Genomic DNA, 14,753 nt, shown 5'->3' with positions numbered 1-14,753 from the left:
AACAACCTTGTTGCCGAGTCGAGGAGACCCAGGTAAAGAGGAACACCGACTCCACCTACAACAGAGAACTGCAGACATGAAAGAACACCATGATCGCAGTAGTCGCAGAGAACTATCCCCACTCTGTCCCGGACAGCACGTGACAGTGTTAAACAAAGACAGAGGGACATGGCATCCAGCAATCGTCATGAAAAAGTGCAATGAGCCAAGGAGCTACATTGTACAAACACAAATGGCAACAAAATCAGACGTTGCAGGAGCCATCTGCGTGAACTGTACAACCCACATATGGAGAAAAGCACAAAGAAGATTCGCTTTGCCGAGCCACAAGTTCAAGAGGAAACTCACAGGAGTGACAGTGAACCAACAGGAACATCCTCTATAAAACCCTGTGAAACACACACCAACACAGAGGATGCTAAGGGTCCGGAACCAGTGCGCACAAGATATGGAAGGGCTATAACCAAACCAGCTCACTACAAAGACTATGTTTAGAATCAGAACAACATACAGTTCAAAGTTGTGGCATCCATGGAGGACTCTGTTCATTAAGTTATATATGTTATTTTTCATATGCACAAAGCGAGCACTACTAGGGAAAAAAAGTGTTATCTTCATAACTATTACATTTCTACCACATGGTGATGTTATGTTATTAAAGAAACCAAGTAATGTAGTGCATGTTAAAGCTTTGCACAATAGGTTTGCAGAACTTTTTATAATTGTCATCATTCGAAGTGAGGGGCACTCCAGCTAAACAGGTGGGATGTAGTGATATGCATAAAAATATATAGGAACTATGTGAACACAGTGCGACCCGGACCTGTATTAATGTAACACATGACTGTGTGTCAATCTATGTAGTCCCCACTGAGACATTAGTAAACACTGGTTAACATACACCTAACGTGTCCTCTGTTTGCCTTCCTCATACCACCCATAATACTATAGCATGGAGCCGTCCCTCAAGACCGTGGCACAGATTCATGGTGAGTGTCCAGCCAGGGGCGCCGAAAAGGGGGGGGGGGAGGATTCTAGGGGCCCATCATTAACAGGCGCCCAGAAAGGCCCCTGTTAAAATTATAATCCTGACAAAATGAATATGGCACTATCTTGTTAATTTATAATCACAAATAAATATTATTTACAATGCGCTGGTAACACTGAGTTTATTTGTTTTGGAAACATTTCTCAAGGGCCCCCCTCCCTTTTTACGTAAAATGGTTCAGTCCTACTGAATCAACTGAACTGCTGCGCGCCGCGGTGCTTCAGTCAGACTGAGTAGGGTGACGACAGTATGCCTCAGAAGTCAGGTAGTCAGAAACGAAAAGAAATAAAGATAAGGCAGGAGAGAGAGGCCAAGGGCCGGCAATATGTTACCCAGTTTTTCCAAAAAACAAGGTGGGTTTGGTTCATGTGGTGGAAAGTTCTGGAACATTCGCCTGTTGTCATTTCTACTCTATCTTAACTTTGTGATTTTTAAGCTAGCTCACTTTTCTCCCCATATTAGCTCATATTTTTGAAGAAAACTCTGGAATTTTATATTTCACTGTTCACATTTAGCAAGCTGACCATATTTAATCGGCCCCCCCCTCCCCCCGTGTCAAAATGATGCATGTTTGAACAGACACGTCAAGTGCAGCAGCAGCAGCAGCAGCAGCAGCAGCATCATCTATGAGGCCTGTGAGCCCCCCACCCCTGAACAAGCCCCAGTACCCACAACTGAGGAAGGAGGTGAGCAACTGCAGCCGCCAGAAGAAAAGGCAAAGATTCCATGATGAGACCTCTGAAGAGGAGAGATCTCAGGAGAGTGCAGAAACTGTGTTTCTGAACACTGTGTTTTTTTACTGCTATGGACAGGATCATAAGTGACTTGGGAACTAGGTTCCAGACCACAGCAAATATTGTGAATAAATTTTCTGCTGTTCTGAAAGTTGGGCAGATTAGTGAGGACAAAATGTCTTCTCTGTGCCAACCATTGATCACAAAGTATTCTGGTGATCTTACACCTGATTTTGAAAATGAAGTAAGACACCTTAACAGTGTATGCGCTTCCAGTTTCCTCCCTAACTTGTCCCCTCTTGGACTCCTGAATGCTATTTGTAAGCTGCAGCTCAAAGCATCTTTGGAGAAGTGTGTATTGCTTTGCGTATATTTTGCACACTGCCAGTTAGTGTTGCAGGTGGTGAGAGAGCTTTCAGCAAGCTAAAAATGATTAAAAAAAACTACTTTAGGTCCAAAATGTCACAGGAAAGGCTCTGCAGTCTTGCCATGCTGTCCATCGAATGTCAGTTGGTTCGAAATCTAGACTTCAAAGACCTGATCAATGATTTTGCTACTGAGAAGGCTCGGCGTTGGGCTCTTGGTTAGAAAGGTTGAGCAAGGCCCAGTTGTAAATATGTATTGTAAATATGTGTGCAAGAGGAAGCTCGGCTGAGCAAGGTTGTATCTGGCCTGTTATGTTGTTTCTTTATGAATGGACCTCCTTTGTTTACTTAGTTTAACATCTCCAGCTGATTTTATTATTGTGCTTGTTGTATGATTCTATAGATGGTGATGAGAAATCATAAAAGGCAGTTGGCTTTTTGTATTTTATTTATTTATTTATTTTTTATTTTATCTGTTTCTTCACAGTTGATAATTGCAATTTATTTAATGGAAGAGGTTATTTTATGTTCAAGTTTTGTATTATTCAGGTATGTAATTTAATTTGGGGAAATTTTATGCTAAAGAATGAGAATCAGTCTTGCAGTAAATAAATGAAACATTGTATTCAGAGTATTCAGAGTGTTCAATGCTTCCCCTACCAAGTAACTGTCACATTGTCCTTTTCACAAATATGGGAAATAATAGTCAAAAATATCATTAAAATGTACAGTTTTATGTAGGGCTGCACAATTAATCGAATTTTGATCGCGATCACGATTTTGGCTGCCACAATTAAATTAACCTGATCGTTGGCGATATTTACATTTAAAATGTGGGCTCTGGTGCATATCTTATCAAGCGCCTTGTCAACCAGTAGTCAGCCAACCACCAGGAGGCGCACACATGGTTCAGGCTTCATTAAGCTGCCTAAATAACAAGCGAGCGCCCCCTGCAGCGGCAGCCTCAAATCACTCAGTGGACTGGGCTGATGAGAGCGAGTCATGTCGAGAGAAGAAAGTACAGCAGCATTTGGAGACGAGCAGCATCATGGTGAGGAGCGAGTGCCTCCAAACGGATCAGCATCCATCGTCTGGCCTTGTTTCCGATTCAGGGCAAGTGACATTAAACAAGAACAAGTCATATGTAAAGAGTGCAGCAGAGTTGTGTCTGCCCCGCACAGTAACACAACTAATCTGTTTAACCATCTGAAAAAACATCACAAACACAAATACGAGGAATGCATGAAGGCTAAAGCTAACGTTAATTCACAAAATCCCCGTCCGTGTCCAGCGGCAACCCAGACAACCATTACAGCGACCCTGCATCGGGCAACACCGTATCCAGCTACCTCCCAAAGACACACAGAGATAACGGACGCAATATCATTTAATTTGGCCAAAGACATGTGTCCAGTAAATACAGTGAGCAACGAGGGCTTCAGAAAAATAGTCAAAACACAGGACAATAAATATGTGGTCCCCTCACGCAGTTATTTCTCCAAAGTGTAATTGTTTCCATTGAGTTGCACTTTGTGATTGCACTCTGAATAGCACTTTTTTTCAGTTAGCACTTGGTAAATTTTAAATTCTTGGGCAAATTTTATTTTACTATTATTTATCATTTATTCTTATTTAAAGTTTCATTTTGCACTGAAAATGCTTTATATATTGCTCACTTAAAAGTACTGCAATAAAAAGACAGATATTTTCCCTAACATGATAAACAATCATGATTAATAATCGTGATTACAATATTGATCAAAATAATCGTGATTATCATTTTGTCCATAATCGTGCAGCCCTAGTTTTATGTAAACAGCACAAAATATTTTCACCAGCCTTATGTCCGGCGCTACAGGGGCCCAGTAAAATTTCTTTTCATGGGGCCCAAACTCCCTGGTGGCTCCCCTGGTCTCAGAAACCCTGCTGTCACCAGTTGATCGGAACACCAGTTAGTCTTGAACACCGGTTGTAGCCTAAAATATTTAGCATAATTAATTTGTGCGCAACCGGCTACCAACTTACCTAGCGTGGAAGCAACCAGCAACAGCACAGAGGGGAGCGGCGATGACTCGCGGTGGAGCAAGGTCAAACCGACCAATAGGAACTCTTGTCTCGTCCACTAGCGTTAACCCTAACCCTAACCCCGCCCATTTGGTTCAGTCAGATTCACAACCAAAACTTTTGAACTTGCAAGCAAAAAATATTAGTTTTGATTAAAGTTAAGTCAATATGTTCTCAAATTATTATATTTTCATTTGCAACCTGTTCTGTTTTGATCTCAACTTTATGTTTTTTGGTCTCAACTCTCTTTTTTGGTTGCAAAACCTTTTTTGATTGAAGAAACAAAATTCTCTCCATACATATTTCAATACGAGGAAAAACGATATATATATATATATATATATATATATGCATCCATGACCTTTTATTCCACCGTTTTACAGGCATCTGCTTTCTTTCTGTTGGCTCAGCAGAAGTCTATGTTAGTTTAAATAGGCTTAATAATTTAACAGGACATGATATGGATGCAGACATTTAGGCTGTGTGTGGATAAAACAACTGCACAGTCAAACAGCCACTTAATATTTAGGCTACTTTACAATGTAAAACATGATCAACATGAAGTACCTCCATGAGATAATGCTGAGGTCTGACCTGTTTGAACAGTGTTTTTATATTTCATCTTAAGCTGCTGCCCCATCGAGATTCCACCTAAATGAAATAACTTCATATTCTACCATTCAGACAGTTATTCCCTGTAATATTATTACGATTACAAAGGACTACATTTAAACTTACGCATTGATCCGGGCTGTTCTCCACGCCGTCTCTCTCTCTTTTGCAGCTGCAGCGGTGTTGCACTTCTTTCTAAAAACGTGTTCAAACTCACCATATGAGCGCGTTAAAAATGTTGTCTTTCCACGTCTTCACATGTGCTGACATGTAGACTGTGTGTTGCAGCAACATCCGTCCCCTCAGAGAGAATCTTCTCCAAAACAAAGCAGATCAGAACAGAAAGGAGAAACAGGATCAACCCTTCAAAGTTGAGCCATGTGGATTTTTTTTTAATGTCAATCTTCACTAAAGACACAACTGTGAGCTGGATGCAGCTTTTTCTTTTGTACTTCTTAATTTATGTTTTATTGATGTTTGACTGTAAATAGAAATTTTTGACCTTGTTGTCTGTTCAGATCAGTCTTTGTTTTTGTATCTTATAATATTATATTTAAAATATTTGTTGTAGCAGTTTGATAAGGATTTAAATAAAGTCATTAAAATAATAAACATTTCATATGATGTATGTTTTTACATGACTAATTCATTTTACACAAAACACATAATTTGGTCATAAATTCATTTCAGCAACAAAAAGATCTGATCTCTAAAAAAGTGGAATTTCCATCATTACCTGATACATAAGGACTACATGTTGATGTTAGCTCTTTATTTCTATTTTTTTGAATATAGCAAAAAAAAAAATTAGATTTTTTTGATAAAACTTACAAAATGCACCAACGAGGAGAATTACTCGTATTAATTAAAAATTCAGAGTCTACTGAGTAGTAACGTATGTAATACTGCTTCCTTGTTGCTTGATTCTTCCTTTTTTTCCTCACTTTAATTACATAAAATAAACTATATATTTAATAAAAACAATATTCAGAAGTGCAGGAACTGAACTTGATCCCCTTTCTTTAGTTTTGTCCTCATGTAGCTGCTTGTGGCTAAACAAGAATAATAATAATAATAATAATGCATTTATTACACAAAAAAATGCTAAACTAGACAACATTAATGTGAAAGTAACAGTGTGACCTGTGCTCGTTTCTGCTGCATTATTTAACCCTCATGTTTCTTCAGATCCTGTGCTCTCTCCTCGTCCTCAGGGTCAAGAACAACTTGGCGACACTGAGCCTCTAAAATAGAGCAGCTTCATTGAAATTTCAACCAGAAATCAGTTTTACATGAAGAAACAACTTATCATCCGTCACACACTTTGTGAATGTTTTTCCCTCTTCAGAGGGCAGAAAGACTGGATTTAATCAGTGGACACCACTCGTTTTTATGACTGTTTTCTTTACTAAAGTAGAGGTTTATCATCACTATTGTTGCTGCTAAACGTGTAAACAGTATTTGTTTAACCAGAGATAGTATAGGCCATGGGGCATGCTGAAAAAATATTCAGGTTTTGCTGACCCATCAGGGAACGACACAATTTTCATTCAGGTGTTAGAGTTTATCTGTTTAAACAACAATATGCACTAATGCACTGATTAGTAATGGACGCCTAAGTATCACATCCAGATCAAGTCAACTGTGATTTGAATATTTCTCTGCACAGCCTCTTAGCCAATAGGATGGCTCAGATACCTGGGGATTACCCACATGACTCATCTAATGTGTGTAAAACAGCACAACAGCACAGACGTGGATTTAGTAGGTAAATGCCAAAAATATGTAGCACAGGGCACTGATTGTGATGGCAGTAGCATTGAGCAGGCACAGACATACAGCAGAACAAAGGAATGTAGGCCTACTGTCAGTAGTACATCTGATGTTGGCCCCTCATGAGCATGCTTTGGTTGCTGGCAGACAATGGGTATGGGGATCACTGTGCTCGCTAAATGAAATATACAAAGAAGAAAACCATAGTCCCAAGTCTGAAAAGGGTTCAGAAGAAAGTAGAAAGCCAGAAGTCTGAACTTGAAGATAGTTTTGATTCATCAACCTGTGAACCAAGGCCAAAATACACGTGCTCAAAGGATGCTGCCAAGGAGGGTTACCACAAGGACTTTTTCCCTGAACTGTCTGATGTGTAACAAAGAACAATACATCTGAGAATCCCATTTGAAAAAACAGAAAAAGGAACGGTTGTTTCAGTGTGAAACCTTTAATACTGCAGATCTGCTAAAAACAGCAGAAACAAAAAAGGACCATCTTCAATTGTTGAGAATTGATTTTGTAGATCTGATAGCAAAAGAAGCAAATTATCACAGTAGCTGCTATAGGACATATACCAAAGGCATTAGGGGACAGTTGGACAAAGGTAACTTGGAAGAGTGTGAGACAAGAGAAACTGACAGTTTTAATGAGTTTTGTGACACAGAAATCATTCCAAAACTTCTACATGCAAATGAGGTCTTCAGAATGGATACACTGACCAAAATGTTTGTATCACTGATTAAGAAGGACTCCAGAGACTTTAGCTATGCTAATGGTCAGCTGAAAAGGCATCTAGTGTGCAGGTTTCCACAACCAGTCTTTGTGAAGCCACGAAAAAAGAACTTGTGAGCTCGTGTTGAGTGAAACAGAATGGACTCCTCAGGTCTTATGTCACTGTGCATGTCCTGATGCTTCCAAAAGTTCTGAAACAGAGCCAGAAACTACTGAAACGGACACTGGCAGCCATTTGTTGAAGAGGGCACTGTCAGATAGTCCTTCTGTTCAGAACTGGCCTCCATCTGAAAAGGATCTTGATGATAAGGCAGTTTCAAAGGCTGTTCCTGGGTTCTGTTCAGTTCTTTAGCCTGGTGTACAGGTGAAACAGATGAGGGTCCACCACTGAACGTGTTCAAACAACTGGGGAGAGCTGGAAAAAACTGGACTCCATTCATATGGAATACTCTTCCCATAACTCCTGACTCTATTCTTCAGACTGTCTCATGCTCTTGTAAAAAGTCTGGCTGCACTCATGTCAGTGTGCGTGTCATGCCAACAACCTCAGATGCTCAGAACTGTGCCAGGGTTTGAACTGTGAAAATGTAGAAGATAACGATGAGATGGAATCCACAAATGCCTACGATATGGATACTGACACTGAAGATGAGGATGATGAAGCTTGAGTGAGTTCATCTGTCAGACTCAGACTCAGCATGAGCACATGCTGCATGAACATGAAAACTAAGATGAACTGACTGCATGTTTTGGTGTCTTGGACTAAACAAACCAGCATCTGTGTGTTCTGTTTGAAATGACGACTAATGAACATCAATAATGAATAATCTATTTCCTCTTAGGGATTTGCAGTAAGTTTTTTGGTATGTTTGTAATGTGGGCATCATCTCTCCATTTCAGGCTTAAATCTGTTGATTAAAGTTGTGTTAAACTGCATTGGTGCTCATGTTTTAGTCTGAAATGAGTTAATGTCTACTTTTAGGAGGCAAAAAGAACTTTGTCTGGAAGCTCTCACCCCAAAATACACAGTAGTGACTGTGTTTTGAGCAAACCTGCCATTTTTACATGATATAAAATCATTAAAACGTTTTTTTGTTGTTGTTGGCCTGTCGAGGGTTAATGTGCTACTTTACACTGGCAAACGTTGCGTTTTTGGAAAGAGCGCCCCCAACTGACCCTACAGAAAGTCTGTTTTCTTAGTTCCCTTGATGGTCAAATAAACTCTTTTCCTAGGGTTATTATCAAGGCATGCCCCACAGCCTGGTACTTCTGTATCCTAAGAAAGTAGCAGAAATGTACAGAAAGTAGCTTGAAGTATATTTTGAAGGGAAACAACAGAGTACTGTACTACAATGGAATGGAAAACTAAAAAACTACAACTACAAAATACTAGTCCCCTCACATCTTTAGAATCATTGCTCCCACCCATATGGAATAAACTTCCTATCATAATTCAAGAGCATTTTAAATTGATTTGAGGGCAGCATTTATCGATTTCATTCTCAGATTTTGTGATATTGTCTCTCAGAACTCTGCTCTCGCGCTCAAATTTGCTCTGCGCGTGCTCAAACTGTGTCCTCCCACTCGGTTATGATGCTGCTCGCGCAGATTTCCTGCGCTCAAACTCAAACTTTCTCTTGCTCTCATGGAACTTCTGCTCACGGATCTCTGCTCTGGTCTCGGATTTTCTGTGTATCAACGCTGTCAACCAATAGAAGGCCGGCGAGCTTTGACCAATCACATTATCCCTGTTTGTATACGGGTGCATTCGCTGTTTTTCCGAGGAGCGTTGCATAAGGGCGTGCACTCTTTTAACAGGTTTTTTTAAATGGGATTTCTTTTATTTATTTTTTGACCACTGTTGGAATAAAATATCATTCAATACATACAACAGCGTCCGAGCTTCTCATTAAAACGGCTCTATTGTATAATAATAGCGGCATCGAACACTGCTCTTTGAGGTGTGCTGGTGGAGAAAACAATGTCACCATCCTGAAGCTAGCAGCGGGACAGCAGGTGGCTTGCTAAAATGGACCGGTGTTCTGCAATTTTCACACTCCCCCTTGGAGGTCTGGACCACCAAGCAGGATCTGAGCTCATGGAGGAACTTCAGCTTTACTGTTTTTGTTTTCTCAACAAGAATTTCCTTCAGGTTGAATCATTTTGCGTCTGAATCAAAGAGAACCAAAGTTCCACTCACTCAGCTTCTTCCTCTGCAGCTCTCTGCTGTGTGGACCAGGTCTGAGAGAAAATCCTCCTCTGTGTCTGCAGGCTGCCGTCACTCTGAGACACAAAGAGCAAAGATCAGCTGCTGCACCTTTACATGACGTTAATATGAGACATGATGAAGCTGCAGCAGCTTCCTGGAAACAGCTGAGGACTAAGGAAGCTCCTCCTCTCTGACCACAGCCTCACTCTGTCCTTTATTTCTACACTCATCCTGCACACATTCACATGTTGATGAAGGAGCTGATCAGGAGTCTGTTTGTCTCTGACTTTATCCATCATGTCTGGCTTCAGACTCTCACATTATTTCATCTACTGTCCAACATTGGAGATTCTCAATAGGGTGAAGACACAAGTGGACGGTTTGTCTGAATAAAGACACTGATGAAGTAGTGGAGGAATCTGAGACAGAGGATGAGGAAGTGAAGAACTCAGAGTCAGGATTTTTACCCACAGCCCTTTATTCTTCTCCGTCAGACACAAGATGAAGGAAGTTCTAATTTCATCACAGGAACAGTAACCACTGAAATCAGGATGAAGTCTGGCTGTACAAAAACAACATTTCAGATTTTTATCTGTAATAATAATAATAATAATAAGAACACTGAATCCAATGTTAATGTGTAAAAAACAGTCAGAAAGTGGGTTGACGGGTCATTTTTGTAGATTTTTAATGTTTTTTCTGACTGTGGGTGAGTTTAAATCTAAAAAGAAATGAAGTCAAAGTTCCACCTTTGAGCCACATGAAGTGAAACTATTAAAGCAGAAGTAAACTGGTGATATTTTCTGTAGCACATGTAGCTGCAGGTCACAATGATACAAAACTAAACATGGAGAATACTTTTACTGTGAAATCATTTGTGTTGAACTTTTCTAACTGGTTGAGCAGCTTTGACAAGTTGTTCCATAAAAACTAAACTATTGTTGGATCGTCGGATCCAAGCTGAACACGGTTCTGGAGTTTCAACCAGTTTCTCCACATAGAACTAAGAAAACATCCTTTAGAAATGTGGACATGTTTGTGTTTTTCTGAGCCCCTCTGTAGGCTGCACAAACACAGTGAAGTGTTCCCTGTTCTACCGACTGAATCCATCAACTTCCTGAAGAGATGCTGGAAGGTCCACCAACCAGAACCATGTTGGTGACGGAGAACTCAGGAGGAACATCCAACTTTGTAAGAAGCACCAGAGAAATCCACACATCCCTTCCACTCACATGAATGTGAGGATGGAAGCTGTTATTATGGGATGTTTGTTTCAGCAGCTGTTGACTCATCAGCTGAAGAGGAGACTGAGATCAGTTTCCAGGATCATTGAAGGTCGTCAGACATCTTGAACTCCGTCACATGAGACCAGTTTGTCATTGATCTGATCAGCTGATGATCAGCTGTGAGGAATTCTTATTGATCTTCTGAGTGGAGCTCTCATGGAACCTCCATGGACATGAACTGTGAGGGAGCTGGACCCTCATTGTTGCTGATGTGTCGCCCTCTGCTGCTGGAAACATGAACTGCACCACGTCACTGCCGACAACACACCACAGGAAGTGATTTTGGAATTAGATATTTATTTTGAACATGTAAAGAAAAGCATCAAGAAAACAAGGAATTAACATTCTCCATATAGATATATGAATTCATACAAAACAAAATCATAAAGAAAAATATATATTTTAAAATTCTGAACCAGATCTACAGATTGGAAAATGAGTGAGAAGAAGTAAACATTTATTTAATCCCACTCCTTTTCCATAAAGTATTGATTAAGAATTTCCAATTAAATATATGTAACCCGCCTAAATAAGGGTTAAATAATAAATTTTATTCATTTCTGATAATTATTTCTTTCCACCTTAAGTTCATACGTACTGTCAGTTTTATTTTGAAAACCGGATTTTGTTTTTGGGTGAGAAGATGAAGTAGTGTGCTAAAATATTCGACGGAGCTTAACATCGTTAATTCATGGAAAGCGCTGCTTGTGTTTCTCCCGTGAGGGTTGAAAACGAGAGGAAAAGGAATGAAAACCTGCTTGTCTTGCACGAAAACTAAGAAATTATTCAGTAAATTATATAAACTGATTAAAATTCCGCTCTAGAAGTTGGAGAACCATCAAAGAAACACTTAAGACAATTGTCCAAAACCGCCTTCTTGCTAAGCTAGTTCCTGCATGTTCCTAATGAGTGTGTCTGTGGAAATACCATGAGGTGACCATGCTAGCTGCAATTAAGGGTGTATCCAGAGCCGGCCCACGGCATAGGCGGCCTAGACCGTTGCCTAGGGCGCCATCTGGTGAGGGGGCGCCAAATGGCAGTCTCCCTCTCAGTCTTTCTTTCCTTTTTTTTTAAATTTTTTTTTTATTCACTTTCTTAATGCACCATTATGTTTACTCTCAGTCTCTCAACCTATAAATAACTACAAATTTTGTGAAACTTAAAATAAAACTCGTTTTCACTAATCATGACTCACAACTCTCGCGAGTTGTGAGTCACGCATGCATCCTTTTCCATCTGATCTGCGGCGCCGCCGCCGGGGCGGCGCCCCGCGCTACTACAGCATGCTGTTGAGTTTACAAGGTGAGTGAGTGGGGGATGGGCAGCGCATCCCATCAGTTTATTGATGAGATGGTCGTCGTCGTAGCGCTGTCATTTTTGTAAACATAAAACTTTTATCATGAAAAGGCTGTCCAAGCCTTCGGGTGCTGCTTTCAGAAAGCGAAGAAGAGAAGAGGAGGAGAAACGGGCTCAAAGTCGAGGTATATATTCTTTGGATAATGACATAATTCGACCTTTCATCTGGATGTCAATTTACGATTGTGCTAACGCTAGCTAAGTCAAATGCTACTTATTATGTGCTATAACCTACCTCTATTTGTTGAAACATCATACATTCTTGCCTGTGCCAGTTTATTTAATAGAGCAGACGTTTTACCTCGTTGGTTTAGTCACTTTTGTGCATAATCCACAAATTCATGTAATGTGCAAGCATGTTTCTTTTGATCAGATGCTCTGAGAAAATATCTACAGCCACGACAGGGGCCAACTGTAGAAGCTGCTGCAGAAGAGGCAGCAAGCTCGGTCTCACAGTTACCTTCTCCTGTGGCTGTTAGTGACAGTGACAGTGAACATTGTAAGTTGAAAGGATTACTAATGTTTATGTAATAGTTTTGTTGGAGTGGTATGAGATACTCCACTGTCTATGACTTATATATGTTATTATGTTGGCTCACCAAAAAGTCAATAATCTATTATTTGGTGTTTTACACAGCATCTCAAGCATTAAGCAGAAGCACAGCAGTGATTGAGACACAACTTCAAAATGTTGATGCTGGTGAGCATTACAATAGCAAAGTAGTAGCAATGTAATTATACGTCTTATATAAGATTTGAATCAAATCCATCCACTTTATGTTTTGTATTATATAATTTTCACAAAAACAATTGAGGAAAAAAAGTAATTCTTAAAGATCTATATGTTTTTGCTTTGTACAGGAGCAGTCAGTGAAGCACCAAGCAGCAGCACTGTAATTCTTCAGACACCACCTCAAACGGTTGAACCAGGTGAGTATTATACATTTTGTATTATATATAGGAATATACATTCATTCTATTTTATATATATATATATATATATATATATATATATATATATATATATATATAAACTCGTGAGAAAAGCATACACAATTACTTAAACAATCAATACATCATGTTATGGTCATTTGTTGGCAAATAAAAGAAAGAGTAAAAAAAAAAAATCTTGGTGTTCTTCAAAAATATGGTACAATTTAGTGTTTTAGTTTGTTGCTCACTGTGTGCATTATCTTTATTTAATGCCAGAATGCAAATTATGCATACTTATCATACTTTGAAAAACAAATATATTTTCTGCATTTTATAGAAATATTTGAATCACAGTAAAAAAATAAATAAATAAAATTTATTTGTCCTGTCATTGACATCTTGTGTATTTTAATCTCTTACAGAAGGACCCAGCACCAGCAGTCTCAATACAATCCGCCAGCCTACAGGCGCTCCATCAACATCAACAGATGTATGTGAGCCCATCTCAGCAGCCCCCATTGATCCCGCTGATTGGCCACCCAACTTGTCTGATTCAGAGAGGACTGAATTGGTTAGTCGAGGACCACCTGTAATAAGGTCAGACTTCTCGTTCCCCAAAAAACAGGATGGAAGAAGTTGCCATCACCGCCATTTCTTCAGACTGTTGACCAATGGGGAAAAAATCAAAAGGTCATGGCTCATGTATTCAAAAAAGAAAGATAGTTTGTACTGTTTCTGCTGCAAGCTCTTCTCACAGAAGACTTTTAAACTTAGCAAGGATGGCACTGATGACTGGAAAAACTGTGGTGACATACTTAAAACACATGAAAACAGTAAAGAACACACAAATAACATGGGAAGCTGGAGAGAACTTGAAAGTCGTTCAAAAAAGGGTCAAACAATTGACAATATTGAGATGGCCATAATACATGCTGAAAGGAGGAGATGGCGGGAAGTTCTCACCAGACTTGTGGCAATTATTAAGTCACTGGCAGAGAGAAATATTGCACTCAGGGGTTCCACAGACCAACTTAATCAGCCAAACAATGGAAATTTCCTTAAGGAAGTGGAGTTAATGGCTCAGTTTGATCCTGTGCTGAAAGAGCACATTATTAAGATTGAAGGAGGAGCCAGTCACACAACCTACCTGGGGGGGCTGCTAGTTGAGCAGCAGAAACAGGAAAAGCACAAACAAACGGGGACAAAAAAAAAAACACTTTGGGGGTGTTTTTGAAGAGGAAATAACAGTATGACATGGTTAAAACCTACAAAAAGTGGATTTTGCATGATATAGCTCCTATTGTTATGATTATGTTAACAAATTAAAGCAGGTCTTTAGTGTAGACACCTCTGCTGAATCTCTGCGCAGAGATTTATGGGAAAGTGTATTGGATTCGAAGGGGGGGGGGGCGCCGTATTACTATTTTGCCTAGGGTGCCTGTGAACCTAGGGCCGGCCCTGGGTGTATCGCACATTTTATGCTGTTTTTGAAGAATGTAATATACTGAAAAGCATTTATTTGATGGTTTGAGTTAATATTTATCTGTCCTGCATCGCTAAAATAAGCACATTGTGAGACTTTTACACAGTGAAGTGCCGAGTCACCTTCCTATGTGACTGAAGGTTAAAGATATACTCAGCAGA

At 39.7% G+C, this 14,753-nt stretch overlaps 1 protein-coding gene and 1 long non-coding RNA gene across 2 annotated transcripts in view; one reads left to right on the top strand and one right to left on the bottom strand.

The window, feature by feature from the left end:
* Nucleotides 1-5,006, bottom strand: part of LOC127533519 (NACHT, LRR and PYD domains-containing protein 12-like) — a 204,279-nt gene extending 199,273 nt beyond the window's left edge. The window contains exon 1 of the mRNA XM_051946703.1: nt 4,950-5,006. The gene's annotated coding sequence lies outside the window, so the exon portion shown is untranslated. The remainder of the gene's footprint in view (nt 1-4,949) is intronic.
* Nucleotides 5,007-11,786: 6,780 nt separating this feature from the next.
* Nucleotides 11,787-14,256, top strand: LOC127533537 (uncharacterized). Its single transcript, XR_007941257.1, has 4 exons — nt 11,787-12,675; nt 12,814-12,876; nt 13,038-13,106; nt 13,532-14,256. It is a non-coding gene; the product is annotated as an uncharacterized LOC127533537 (long non-coding RNA).
* The last annotated feature ends 497 nt before the right edge of the window (nt 14,257-14,753 follow it).

The sequence above is a fragment of the Acanthochromis polyacanthus genome, chromosome 4 (genome assembly GCF_021347895.1).
Source record: "Acanthochromis polyacanthus isolate Apoly-LR-REF ecotype Palm Island chromosome 4, KAUST_Apoly_ChrSc, whole genome shotgun sequence".
In the NCBI taxonomy this organism is placed as follows: domain Eukaryota; kingdom Metazoa; phylum Chordata; class Actinopteri; family Pomacentridae; genus Acanthochromis; species Acanthochromis polyacanthus.
The sequence above is the reverse complement of the archived record's forward strand: the minus strand, read 5'-3'. Positions and strand labels throughout refer to the sequence as shown.